Source organism: Thamnophis sirtalis, unplaced genomic scaffold, assembly GCF_051295495.1.
Source record: "Thamnophis sirtalis isolate CommonGarterSnake01/CBP01778 unplaced genomic scaffold, rThaSir2_p1.2 scaffold_3, whole genome shotgun sequence".
NCBI lineage: Eukaryota > Metazoa > Chordata > Lepidosauria > Squamata > Natricidae > Thamnophis > Thamnophis sirtalis.
The window spans coordinates 51573683-51588657 of NW_028261383.1; the positions used below are offsets into that span (position 1 = coordinate 51573683).

At 40.0% G+C, this 14975-nt stretch overlaps 1 protein-coding gene across 3 annotated transcripts in view; it reads left to right on the plus strand.

Moving 5' to 3' along the window:
- Positions 1–4124: 4124 nt before the first annotated feature.
- CHL1 (cell adhesion molecule L1 like) overlaps positions 4125–14975 on the plus strand; it is a 209187-nt gene continuing 198336 nt past the window's right edge. For 2 of the 3 annotated variants that reach the window (XM_087708894.1, XM_087708893.1), the window contains exon 1: positions 4126–4571. The gene's annotated coding sequence lies outside the window, so the exon portion shown is untranslated. Of the gene's footprint in view, positions 4572–14975 lie in introns of all 3 variants that reach the window. The other variant, XM_087708892.1, reaches the window with a different exon arrangement.

Below are 14975 nucleotides of genomic sequence, written 5' to 3' on the forward strand. Positions count from 1 at the left end.
TTCCTTTCTTCCTTCCATTTCCTCTTTTGCAATTGTATGTCAATAACTTAGCCACTTTCCAGTGCAAGCTTAATAATTGTTGTCTTTTGTGAAAAACACTTGGCTTCTTATGGTTCTTTCACTTTTAAACCTCGAGAAACAACAGCCTCATATTCAATAAATTGTATTATTATTCACTCTTACTGCCCTGTCTTTGAACCAAAAAAATAATGATCTGCCTATATAAAATTGCTTTGAAAATCCCTCAGGATATGACCAATTTCACTGCAAATTTCATAATGTTCTCCCAAGTGTTTTCCCCATGTTAGATAATGAGAGGTTTTGTTTTGTTTTAGTCTAGGAGCCAAGGCAGGAATCAACATAATAACCCAGGTAATTTCTATAACCCTGAACCTAGTTCTCTGAATTGATCAAATGGTGTCTGAAGTCTAAAATGTTACCAAACTGCTACTCCTAATGCAGAACTGCTCAATTAAGAAGATACAATGTCACTTACATTCTAATTTCATGTGGCCTACCATGATACCACCCATTGATCTGTCTATTGTGGGAAAAGGTGTGGCTGCCCAGAATTCTGCTGTGCATCCCATTAACACCTTCCAATTAAGCAGCAGGGGAAAAGTCCAGTCTACAGTTCTCTCTCCTATTTTCTGCTGCTCAGATTATAGAACAGGGATAATGATGTCTGTCTGGAGGTGTTGGATCTGAAGATGTGAAGAAATCAATCCTAAAATGATCATACCCCCCTCTGCCTCATCTCTCAGTTGTGGCCCAGACCTCTGTCACTGTCAGGATGTGCCTCCAGTTGTCTTTGATACCCTTCAAAGGAAAGCATCATCTTTGCATTGGAAAAATATGCCCATTACTGTTACAGGATTACAGAAGGGGCAATGGGATTTCCACTTTCCATTTGTAACAATCTGGTTCTTCAGGGGTTTGCCAGGATAGTTGTAGTAGCACCCTGCTAACTGCAGGGCAGTTTCATGGCGATTTACATGGAAAGGCATCTGTTTTACCTTGGGGCTATCAGGATAATGTACAGGAGTTCTAGGAAAGGCATTGAAAGAGACATGTTAGCATAGCCTTTTTCCTCCTTATGTTGAAAGCTTACATTATAGAATTATAGAACAGCTTGGAATGTCTGAGCTTCATTGAAACCATAAACAAATGTATGACATGGTAGTAGTATTCCAATATTTGAGTGGTTGCCATAAAGTGGTGAATCTAGGCAGCATACTAAAACGCAGAGATATCACCCTGCCAACAAAAGTGCATATAGTTAAGACTATGGTTTTTCCAGTTGCAATATATCGCTGTGAAAGATGGACCATAAGAAAGGCTGTACGCCGAAGAATTGAAGCCTTTGAACTATGTGCTGGAGAAGACTCCTGCGAGTCCCTTGGACTGCAAGGCGATCAAACTGGTCAGTCCTAGAGGAGATCAACCCTGACTACTCTTTGGAAGGCCAGATCCTGAAGATGAAACTCAAATACTTTGGCCACATAATGAGAAGGAAGGATTCACTGGAGAAGAGCCTAATGCTGGGAAAGATTGAGGGCAAAAGAAGAAGGGGACAACAGAGAATGAAGTGGCTGGATGGAATCACCTAAGCAGAAGGTGTGAACTTAAATGGATTCTAGAGGATGGTAGAGGACAGGAAGGCCTGGAGGAACATTGTCCATGGGGTTGCAATGGGTCATACAAGACTTTGTAATTAACAACAACATAAAGAAGAGGACAAATTATTCTTCAAAGCATCACAGGGCAGGATTAAAAACAATGGATGGAAATGAATCAAGGAGAGAAGCAACCTGGAATTAAGGAGAAACTTTTTAACAGTGAGAACAATTAACCAGTGGAACAGCTTGCCTTCAGAAGTTGTAGCTGCTCTATCGCTGGAGGTTTTTAAGAAGAGACTGGACAGCCACCTGTCTGAAATAGTATAGAGTCTCCTGCCTGAACAGGGAGCTAGACTAGAGACCTTCAAGGTCCCTTCCAGCTCCATTCTATGTTATGTTAAGCATAATGAGCTTTTATGACTTCATGGAATAATAAGTCTTCCTGTGACTTTGTGTCCATCAACAATTGTTCAAAACCTACAAAATGACCTTTGCACATTTATGATCACTTGGAAACTTCTCTTTTAAGTAGCTGACAATAAACATGGAACATGATGAAAACAAATTAGCAACCTTTGCAATCTTTGCCAATGGCAATTTAGAAGGACCATCCTGGTTATGTTTACAGGATATAACCATGCTGTCTCACTTGGCTTAAGGCTTTCTATTGGCCATTCCAAGAAGAAACCAGTAAATCCTAGAATTAAAACCACCAATCCAAATGCTATTTAATTCATTCAGAATAAAGATTCAACGTTTATGTCCCTTCACTTGTTTAATAGAGTCACTTAATGCTTCTTAAGAAAAACAGATGCCCCAGGTTAAATATTTCCCCCACATTTTGTGGGGGGGGGGAGGAAAGGAGAAAACAGTTAGGGGCTAATAGTCATCTTCTCCAACCATTTCCCATTCTTTCCTAAAGTCTCTTCTATCCAATTCTAGTGAACTTCCTAAACAATCTTCTCTTCTGTCTCTGTTCCTCAAAGTGTGCTCAGCTGGCAGGGTGTGGCAGATACCTGAACATAGTATGAAGCATGAGAACATGCCAGGACTGGACTTTTTTTGCAGTGCATTTGGTTTAGGGCAGCTGGGGGAGGGAGAAGGAGGCTGGCATTCAATGATTTCCATCACAAATAGCCTGAAAAAGAGGAGAAAGGGTGTGTATTGGTCTGTGTGACTGGAAACCAGCTGTGCAAAAAGGAAGCATCTCTGCACCTTTGATTCCCCGGCACCCACTGCCTTCTCTCATCTGGCTTTCCATTTTCTGCACTGCTACAAACAGCTGTTCTAGAGGAGCACAACTCTGCTGCTCCCCCCCCCCTCCTCCAGGTATGGCGCCCTCCCTAAGGAGGTTCTTGTTGCTCTTGGTAACGCCCGGTGGTTTGGTGCGGTTAGGATATTTCTGCCTGGGTGTGTGCACGTGTGAAATGAAATGTCTTCTTTTACAGAATATCCCCGCAATTCTCCATTGAGAAAGATCGGCCCGTGTGTGACTTTTCTCTCCCTTCCCTTCGCTGTTGGTCCTGCCTCTTGTTTGCCAAATACACACGCCCCCCCCCCCCAATCTCTACCTTCAAGTCTCTTCTCTCCTTTCTAGGTCTTCATCCCTTGGAGTTCAGAAAAATGGGCGTTGGGAAGGAGGGGTACGGGAGAGAATTGGGAAGGTACCTCTTCCTCTTCTTTCTGTTCAGGGAATCTTCGCTTGATTCTTGGGGAACCTTGGAAGGAGACTCTACCTGGTTGATTCAGATCCGGTAGGTAGGTAGGTAGGTAGGTAGGTAGGTAGGTAGGTAGGTAGGTAGGTAGGTAGTAGGTAGGTAGGTAGGTAAGTAGGTAAGCCTGTATGTGTACGTACGTTTCAGCCTATCGGTTTCTCCCCGTTGGATATATTTTTTTGAAAAAGCAACCACTATGTATGTGCGTGTGTGTGTGTGCCTGTGTATGCGCATAAAGAGATTGACATCTGGATGAATTGGAAAGTCGGCAGGCTATAAAGCCCTCTTCTTCCCACCCATCCACTGCCAGCCCGCGCGCGTCTACCTTTCTCAGGTGTCCGTCAGCTTCTAACCGGGGAAGAGCCTACGAAGCGGCTCAGGCCAGGTCAGCCTTAGGGGCTTAAGGGACAACTCGCCCGGATCTGGGGGAGTGTGGGGGACACGCCCCCAGCAGCCCTTCTCCGGTGTCCAGGTAAGCGTCCGGAGACGCCCTTTTCTAGGTTGCCAGGCTTCAAGCAAGTTCCTCGTATAGCAGAAGGCCGTGGGAAGGGTGAGCGAGGGAACACAGCTCGCTCCCAGCTTTCGGTGTCTCTCCAACCCCATAGAGGCAGAGGGATGGGGAGGGGGGGGAGGGTGTTGGGTGCGTGGGAGGGAGGGAGGGAGGGAAGGAGGGAGGGAGGGAGGAAGAGGAGAACGCTGTCTCCCCCTCCTTCCTCCCCGGAGCACCAGCAGCAGGCACAGCAGCAGCAGTTTATGCATGTGTGTGCGGGCGTGCATGCTTGCGCGCGTGTCCGCCTGTAGCTGAGAGGGAGAGAGATTTGGGGAGGTTTAGGGGCTCGTTGCCATGACTCCCTTGAAGCTCCGCCGAAGGAGATATTGATGCCAGTCACGGAGGGACCTTCCTCTATTCTCCAGGCTTGAGATTTTTCATCCTCCTCTCCCTCTCTCTTTCTATCTCCTCCCTTTTCCCACCTTCTTCCCTTCCTAGCTCCCTCCCCTTTCGCGAAGGGAAGAAAAAAAAGCAAAAGTGATTAATTTAGCAAGCTGGGACGGGCTCCCGAGCGCTCTTGCCCTCAGCCGAATTCCGTTGCAAACTCCAACCGCTTCCCTGAGACAGACAGACAGACAGATAGACAGACACACACGCACACACACGCACACACTGCTCTCCCGCGCGTGTCCCCCAACCCGCCAGCGCTGCGAACAGCTCCCGTCAACACACCCCTCAAGCGGCAAGGTAAGATGAAGAGAGAAGGGGGAGAAAGGGAAGGAGGCGTCCTTTTCGCACCTGAATGGGGGCGAAATCTACTGCAAGGAGCGTTTTGGGGGTACAAGGGTGGAGGGAAAAGATTTGGTGGTCCCAAGGGCTGAGAGTGCGGTGAAGGGCGGGGGGTAATGTAAGAGAGCTAGACAGGACCTTTTCCCTAACAAAAGACGCTTGGGTAAACTGGGGAAAAATCTAAGAGTCTTCTTTCTGACAATCCACCTGCTGAGCCAGAAGGAAACCCCCGGTGGACCCAACGCCACCCGTGAGAAAGCTTCCTCGCCTCAGGGTCCGTTGTTTCCCCCCTATCTCAGCTCCGGATCTTCCTGAGCCACCCCAAAGTAGAGAGGGAACTCGCTTCCCCTCACCCCAACCGTCCATGGGAATGCGATTGGGAATCTTTTGTGGTGTGGTGTGTGTGCGTGCGTGTGTCCCACCCCCTCGCCGCTCACGACCCGAAGGGATCCACCAGGCAGCAACAGCAAAGCAATATACCGTCGATTCGGATGTTAGGGAGAATTGACACCTTCAAATTCAAGGAGATGTTGCTCGTCTTTCCTCCGGGTTTTAAATTGCCGCCTATTCCGATGCTTTTTATGATATAATCTAGCGGAGATCGGTGGATTATACGGTCCTAGAAGTATTTGGGGAGGGAAGGAGGGGGAACAAATCAGTGTGGCATTGTTATCTAGTTAAAGTTTATTTGTCACAGTCCTTTGAAAGTGTGAGGGGGGAGGGGTTGCTTTCTGAGCATGGGGAATTACAAGGGACTAGTGTGAGTCTTTGAGGAGGATTTGCAATGCTGAATTTGAAGATTATTGACTCTATTTCCCCCTCCCCTTCTAATGGCATTAATTGTTAGTTTGGATTTATTGACGTTAACAAAAATTGAATTTGATTTCTAATGGAGAAAGGGGCTTATTTATGATTTAGAAATCCATATTTTATTATAAATGGAAAGACAGTTAAATGATGAATTGTAGAATAATAAATATTAATTATTTAAGCATATGTAATTTGGAATAAATGAAGAATAAATTATATGTTGTGTTATGGAACTGGCATGAATACCAAAGTTGAGGTAAAGGTGGTTTAAAAGCACATCATGATCACAAACACCAATTTAAGTAATTTCCTCCTAGATGTCTGTGGAGATTATCAGCCATCCAGATCATGGCTGTCCCAAAGGTGTGTTTTCAAAAGGTAATCGGATTTTCTTGTCTTTTTCTTGAAGATATTTAGCTTCTTATCCAGTAAGCTTCTTCAGTTCTACTTCAGTTAGAACTGAAGAAGCTTCCTGCATGAGAAGCTAAACATCTTCAGGGGAAAAAAATAAGAAAATCCAATTGCCTTTTGAAAAAGCATCTTTCGGATAGTTCCTCCTACTTGTTTCTTCCTTTCTATCTCCCTATTTCATATCAAGGTAGTAAAGGCATGAAGTGTTATCATAATCTGCTCACAGATGTACCGTACTTAATGCCCCATTCCCAAGAAATACCTGACAATCTCTTAATGTGGTGGTATATTGATGTTCAAAAGTAGGCTTTTGTAAACCTCTTAGGTTATAAATGTTTTAAAGAAAAATGGGATCATGCATTTAAATGAAGGAAATATGACCCACGTCACAGTGAGTCCCAACTCCATCAGACTACATCTAGATTAAGATTGACTTCAATGGGATCTGGGTCTGACAGGATGAAAACATATGCCCCATTGATGTCAAGAGGACAAAATGCAACTATTCTGTCTTCATATAACTAATCAGAATGTACCACTCAGTCTTTGATAATAACAAAGTAGGTAAAAGACTTGGACAAAGTGGATTGGGTTATAAAATATAATCTTCGCCAGAAGAGAACCCTTATTTTTAAAATAATAATTTAATTTGTACAAAAATTGTGAATAAATCTTGATGTGTTGCATTAGATTCAAATGTGCTACATAACATTTGCACTGGGGAGTCTGCTTTCTTTTTTAAATTTCATGCATAAGGATTGGTTCTGAAACTATCTTCTAATTGAGGATGCACATCTGTGTGTATTCAGTCTTCAAAAAGGTTATAACAGATGTATATGGGCATGCAATATTGCTGTCAGAGCTGAGGGGATTCTCAGTAGATTACCCTGGGGTGTTCCTAGCTGTGTATTCAACTTTAAACATTTTTAGTTGTGCTTTCTCTATTCTCATTCTTCCCTGCTTCATCCTTCAATATTTATCAAGCAGTGGCCCTTTTCCTGATTTTTATTTTAAAACTGAGGGTTGCCCTTTGGGTAATCAGGTTTCAGTATGGACTTAAGCCCAATTCACATCTCTCTGCATCTGTCTCTCTCCCTTTCCCTCCCTCCCTCTCTCTCTCTCTCTCTCTCTCTCTCTCTCTCTCTCTCTCTCTGTCTCTCTGTCTCTGTCTGTTTATCTGTCTGTCTGTCTGTCTGTCTGTCTGTCTGCCTGCCTGCCTGCCTGTCTGTCTCTCTGTCTCTCTCTCTCTGTGTCTCTCTCTCCAGATAGACATATAGTATACATATACACATCCATTCATCCATCCATCCATCCATCCATCATCTATGTATCTATCCCAAGACAATTCTTGGAAGCGATATCTGTCTGTTATATTCTGTTCTACATGTGTTCATTTTTCTGTTATCCCATAAGGAATTCCAGTTAAGCCATGTTCATAGGCCTTTATGTGGTTCAAATTGTCCTCATCTCTACTAGTGCTACATTAGTCACAGGTATCTTTTGGTGTAATTCTTAAAGATTCTTATGGTTAGCTACAACATGCAATACCTTCCCCTCTCTTTACTCTAATGTTAGCTGATATTGTTAGATATTCCCTCCTCTCATAAACTAGTTTCCTACAGGATAAACTAAAGGTAGAAAACTTTTAAATCTTATAAGGAATCGGGGGTGGGGGGTGTATGTGCTCTGACATGCATGAATCTTCCAGAGCCTTCACAAATAGATACAGTTCTTAAATCTTTGATTTTTTTAAAAAAAATATAGGCTTTAGTGTTTGGGAAAAGAAGGAAGCGACAGAGGTTGGGAGAGAGGAAATGAAAGTAATTCTTAGAATATAATCATTTCTGCCCAGTGGCTTCATTAAAAAAAATGGGATGCATGGGCCTATTTTGGAAGGAAGAATGCAAAGGAAAGTGAAGTATTGAGATATTACCTTTGGACTGTTTCCCACAAAGGTATCTTTGTGTTTTGTGTGTGTGCTTATTAATACTTTGGGTCTCACAATTACAAATGCACAGATGTACCATGAGTCTTGATGGAGCATTTACACTCTCCAGAGGGAGATGAATGGCGCATGTAGAAAATTCCCTTATAACATAGGCTGTCAGAGTGATCTGTAAATGCTGTTAAATTAAATAAAGGGATAAATATTGATAAGAGAAAAACTTGTACATCTGTTAACCATTCCATACAGCGTCCATTCAATGTTCCAGGCTTTCAACAAACTCCTTAGCATCTGTTATGAAGAAGACGCCACTAAAATTACTAATGACATTCAATCTCCAGGTCCTTTATTATCTTTTAGTGGCTTCATTTGGATGTTAATTGCTTAGAGGACCAAATCCATCACTAAAAAAAATATGTAATAATGTCCAGAATGCTGAGCAACAGTACCCAGCATTTCTGAGTACATTCAATCAAATAGGACCAGGATTGCTGAAAATCAGTGCAAACAAATCCCATGGAAGCCAAATATTCCAGAAAAATACCATGATGGATTGTATCAAATTCATTGGGAAGGGTGTAGCAGAACTAAGCAGGGTAGAATATTAATCAATCAGTCAATTGGAATAGAGCTGAAAGTTACCTTGGAAGTTTTCTAGTCAAACCCCCTTCTCAAGCAGGATACCCTATACAATTTGAGACAAGTGGCTTTCCAGTTTCTTCTTAAAAGCCTCGAGGGATAACTTCTGAAGGCAAGCCATTCCACTGGTTAAATATTTTCACTGTTAGGAAGTTTCTCCTTAATTCCAGCTTGCTTCTCTCCTTGATTAGTTTCCATCCATTGTTTCTTGCCTTCTGGTGCTTTGGAAAACAAGTTGACCCCCCCCCCTCTTTGTGGCAGCCCTCCAATTAGTGCAATACTGCTATCATGTCACCTCTAGTCCTTCTTTATGCTTTATCTGTTTTCCAGCACAGATCATTGACTACAGTAACCGAGATGGTTTTACATTGCAACATATGTGTAAATAATCTTCACCCACAGAATACTGAAATTGGATTTCCAACATTAACCCCTGGAACTTGCTTAAAAATGCTTCTGTAAAAGTTGCTTGGACATTACTCTTGTCTGCCACCAACCCAGACAGTTCCCCTCTGGCAGTTTTTACTAAGCAGGATGAACTGAGCAAAGATCTAGCAAACAAGTGTTTGTCCTCATCTCTCCAAACAACTTGTCCAATACTTTACCTCCGGGTGAACAAAATGAAACCCATCCATCAAAACTGGACAAGTGTCTGCCTCAGTCACCCCACCAGAATCCACTCTCAACGTAGAGCTGTCAAAATGAATGAAAGTAATTTTAGCAGAAAAATGGTTTATAGACTCATCCCACTGAGTTGCCTAATTGAGGGATCCAATGAGCATAATCTCTTTTCTTCTCAAAACAACTCATATGGACATAGCAGCGAGGGGCGGGGGGGGGGTTGTCATCAGATTTCAGACAAATGGCTATCCATGAAATATATGGGAATATGGGAAAATCATAGGAGTTGTAATTCAACTTGTCTACAGGGCATTAGTTTGGAACCTTTGTATATGCGTGCAGATATACATAGAGTATACCCATACACAAATAACATCATTGCAGTAAGAACATATGGTGACAACTTCCTCCCTTATTATAAAAGATTGTTTATAAATCATATTTGAAGCAACAGAGACAAAGAGGAATCTGGTCAGCACCATGATAAAAATTCATCTTCACAGAACTATTTATGAGCTCCAAAATTTACCTTTGAAAAACACTGAAATATTTTTAGCATTCATCATCTTGAAATAGCATGGTCAGTTTGGAAGAAAAATGTTTTGGCTTACCTGTGTGTGTTTACAAATACTCAGGAACATGTAAAGGGTTCATTTTTTCAAACAATAACCCTTGACTGTTGCTGATTGCCGTTACACAATAACAGTGTATTTACATGGCTTGTTGTAAAAGGTCTCGCTTTTCTATCTGGTCTGCTCCAAATAGGATAGCTTAGGTAAATAGAACAAATATGACTTTTGCTGATATTTGCTGCTATCACTTTCTGTTTTCCACCCAGCTAGGGAGATAGAAGCAAGACTAAAACATCCAAATGTCTCCCCACTTCTAGTATAAAAGAAAGAAAAATGGCAATTAAAGGTGAAGAACAGTGGTGGGATTCATTTTTTTTTTTTTTTACTAACAGTTCTGATACTGTAAAATCTCCATTACCTCCCCACTCCAGGGAAAGGATACTGTAAAGTCTCCATTGCCTCCCCATTCCAGGGGAAGGTGACTGCAAAATCGCCATCCCCTCCCAATCAGCTGGGACTCAGAAGGCAGAGAATAGATGGGGACGGGGCCAGTCAGAGGTGGTATTTACCAGTTCTCCAAACTACTCAAAATTTCTGCTACCGGTTCTTCAGAATTGGTCAGAACCTGCTGAATACTACCTCTGGTGAAGGTGATAGTTAATTTGCAAAGATTTGGGATGTTACAGTCTAAATCCACAAGATACCACCAAAATTGTTTCCTTTAAATTGTATTTACTTTATTAAAAAACCATAAATCTGCAAATAGCAACATATATAGATGTGGCCTTCTGAGAAATAACAGAATAACAGAGTTGGAAGGGACCTTGGAAGTTTCTAGACCAACCCACTGTTCAGGCAGGAAACCCTATACCATTTCAGAGAAATGGTTGTCCAATCTCTTCTTGACAACTTCAAATGTTGGAGCAGTGTTGCTCAAAGAGTAAGTATATAAAGATTTAAAACAAGAAAGCTCACCCCAAATGGAGATGGATTATCATGAGAAAAAAATAAAAATAAAGAATTTAGGCAAGGCTCTGAACAAACTGAAACCCAAATTCTATTACACTCTAGCTCAGGGGTGTCACACTCAATTTCATTGACGGCAGCATCAGGGTTGTGTTTGACCTGGCCGGGGGGGGGGGTTATGTGAATGTGGCCAGGTTGGATGTGGTCAGCTTAGCATCACTCGTGTTGTGGTGCCTGTGGCACCTCAAGCCCTCTGCCAGTGAAAATGGAGTTCAGTAGGGTCACATGCAGCCCTCCCGACCTCCATTTTCACTGTCAGTCGGTACCACTGGCTGGTTCTTCACTGTTTCCAGGGTGGTCCTGCAGGCCAGATCTAAGCACCCCTTGGGCCGGATTTGGCCTGAGGGCCTTGAGTTTAACACCCCTGCTCTAGCTGATCACTCCTAGAAATTTGCATGTAATTAAAGTGCTGCTACCCAGCCTTTCCTTGGGAACTCACTAGAAAGCAAAACAAATCATACTAATACCAAAGAGCATAACATTGTTGGAGGGATTCTGTTTATCTTATTACAAAATTGGCTTTAGCTAATGCAAGTATCAGTCCCACGAGGTAGACCAGACCAGGAAATCAATTTCTCATAAAGTTAGAACTACCTTTTTGCAATTGGCTGTAATAACAGGATCAGTCAAGTTTGATTGTGCTGTAGGTCCCTCCCTCCCCCTCTCCTCCTCCTGCTCCCAGAGAATCAGGAAGGCATCTGTCTGCGTCACTTCTGAATGCTATCATGTTTCTCAGGGCTTAAAAATCTTGCATTCCTTTTTGCCCACGTAACAATATATTCTTGTATATTTCCAACAAGATATATTTCCTTATTCTCCACACTAAGTAAAAAATATAAAGTAGAAATTATTTTATTTTTCACTCAGATTTCATTCTTTCAGATTTAGAAATTTCAATCCAGTTCAGCATCCTCAGGAGCAAGACATTTATCACACCATAAATTCCATAAATCCAGTATAAATTCAATTAGGTCTGTCCATCTCAAATCTTTGCATCCCAATAGCTCTTCAACAGTTACTGTGTCTTTACTTTATGTATTAGCAATGCAGAAAAGGCACCCAAACATTTAAGAATTGGACAGCAGACAAAATAGGACCAACAACTACAAGAAGTTCTTAAGAAAGGCTTAAATGTCACACCAGTCCAGATTAACTCTACCTTCTATTCTATCTGTAGGGTAGGAATATTAAAATAGTAAAACAATAGTATAAATCTGAGAGTAGCCTTTCAGAGTGAAATGGGCAACATATAAATTAAAAAAAATAAAAAAAATAAAAAACCCTAAAATAACAAATACAGTAGCAAAAACATAATAAAAACCATGGAAGCACATTGGAAGTTGTGAATTTAACAAGTCATTCTTAAAATGCCAAGTGTATGTATGTGTATATATATATATATATATATATATATATATATATATATATATATATATATATATATATATATATATATATATATATATATATATATATATATATATATATATATATATATATATATATATATATATATATACTTAAAGTCACAACCCCTGGTATGCCCAAGTGTGGGAGGAAGGTCACACTTCCACTCTCTGTCATTAGGCTCGTCACAAGAGTCCATCCAGACAGAAACCCAATATTTTTACTGTTGCCTTTGTTATATTTGTGTTTTTATTTGTGCTGATAAATAAATTTATTTCTGTTACTTTTAATCATTTTCTCTAATCTCAAAACATTGTTTTCAATATTATTTCTGTCGACTAATATCCCACCTAATGTTACGTTATCTGTAAATCAGATAAACATTACATCCATCTCTTTATCAATGCCATTAATGAAAATGTAATGCATAGAAATCAGAACTAAAGTTTCTACCATATTAAAGTTTGATTATGAATGACTATAGGTCTACGCTATATTTCATTACCATCAATAAATAATCAATGGCATATCTTATAATAGGTTAAAGATAAAATCAAGTTATTAAATATGTATTGCATCTTCTGATTAAGTAGTTTGCATTAAGCTGAAAGGAATTCAATTATTATGGACATTTAGAATGTGTACTTTTATAATTAAACTGAATTAGTAAAAGCATGAAAGCCTAACTGAATATACCAGAAGTCCCCAAGATAAATATTCTGTAATACATTATTTGCAAGCATTGTATGTTTATTTAGCAGTTTGAATTGCAGCCATTTTGTTTGCTATTGAAATGTTGAATGAATCAGCTGTCATTGGCTGGCAGGGAGAAGTCAAAACCTAGTTATAAGGAGAATCAAAGACCTTGTGAATAATTTGCATAATGATTCTTTCTTTTTCTTCTCTCCTTCTGTCCTGCGATCCTCCATGGGACAGGACACACAATAACAAAATAGCGCTAATTGCTCTTGTTTATTTCACATATGTTACATTGGTGAAATTAATTGTTGCTTTTCCTATTATCACTTTTAAAGAATAGTAGATTAATGTACCATATTCATCAAAAAGCATTTACAAAATTTATTGAATGTGTTACTATATTAAATGAAGTTACTGAGATTTTCAAAGTAACAAAAATATATGTGGCTTTTTCTACAAGGTGCTTTAGACCTTGATGTATGACTTGAATTGATCACCAAGGAGTGACACTGGAACTATTAGTTGCTAAGCAACCTGGTTAATTCTGCAATTTTGTCTTTATTTCTCTAGCAAGTAAGATTTGTGTGTGTGTGTGTGTGTATGTGTGTGTGTGTGTTATTTAAAAATACTTTTTTATGAGAAAAAAAGACACCAGTTATAATAACAATAACAACAGTGGGATGATATTACCAGAAATATTTCTGTTCCATACATCATAAGATTAAAGACTTTTGATTTCACACCCAGAATATTTCAGATTTATTAGATGTTTTTTAATAATTTGCAATAAGTTATAGTTTCATATTTTTTCTTTTTGTATCAGCTGTCTAGAGAAAGACGCACAATAGTGGGAGAAATAGGTCCCTATGGGGGGAATTCATCTACTTAGTGCTTGAAATGGTTTGTTCATGCTGCCTTTATGTATGAGGTCCTGTTAAGTCATGTTGAGTTACATCATGAATAAATGAAACATAGCATGGAGCATGCCATTCAATGATTGCCCAGATTATAACAGGCAGCTTGGCACAGCTTGAGTTCACAGGAGTTGAAATCTCCACTGGATCGTCTCAATGATTGAAGCTGATTTCATCAATGGCATCCTTTGTCTTGCTTTCCCTGAAGGTGTTAATGATTGGGATTAGTGTAAAATTGCTTAACAGTAATGATATGATACAATGATGGAATTTAAAGAAACTCTTGGGATTTTTAAACAATTTTGCAATGTGATTTATTTAAAAATGGAACTACTTTATGGCAGTATAAAATAATGACACTGTACTCTATATGAAATTAACACATTTCCGTAATTTAAGGTGATGGGCTAAATGTTTTAAATAAACATTTTAAGATTTAAAAAGTGTACTATTTGCAGCTGGAGGACCTTCCTTTTTAAACTGGCCCAGTAAGATCTTAAGTAAATAATGCTATTCAAACATTTCTACTTCAAGGTCAAAAGTGCAGAGGAGGTAAGCTACAACATGCCACATAATCTTTATCCCTTATACCTTGGAAGCCAAGATTCTATAAAGGGATGGTAACATCATGAAATAAGTTTATTTTCAATCATTCACTTCATATTAAAAATAGAAAAAGGGATAGTAGAAATATTTTAAACAATTAAGGAATGATTGTTAAAATTCTGTGCAATTTGATTGCTTTAAGCAACCATCAGGTATAGTTCAGAGGGGAAAATTGGGTTAACAAATCATGAGTTATATGCTTTGTGAAGAACAGATGTAATAAGAGCCGAGGTGGCGCAGTGGTTAAATGCAGCACTGCAGGCTACTTCAGCTGACTGCAGTTCAGCAGTTCGGCTGTTCAAATCTCACCGGCTCAAGGTTGACTCAGCCTTCCATCCTTCCGAGGTGGGTAAAATGAGGACCCGGATTGTTGTTGGGGGCAATATGCTGACTCTGTAAACCGCTTAGAGAGGGCTGAAAGCCCTATGAAGCGGTATATGTCTAACTATTGCTATTAATAAGACCTTCAGCCACAAGTATCATTTGCAGCTGACGATCCTCCAGCTGCAAATAATAGTTTTTCACAGTTCTTCAGTAATGAGATTCTTCAAAAATTATTTATGCATTGTGAGAGAAAGGACATGAGCTATTTGTACTGAAAATACCTTGTACATACCTGAAGTATCATTGAAAGAATTCTACTTATTTCTTATTTCTGAGAAGACATAAGATTGCAAAAGGAAAATTTGGAATGGAATTGATTTTTTTTAAA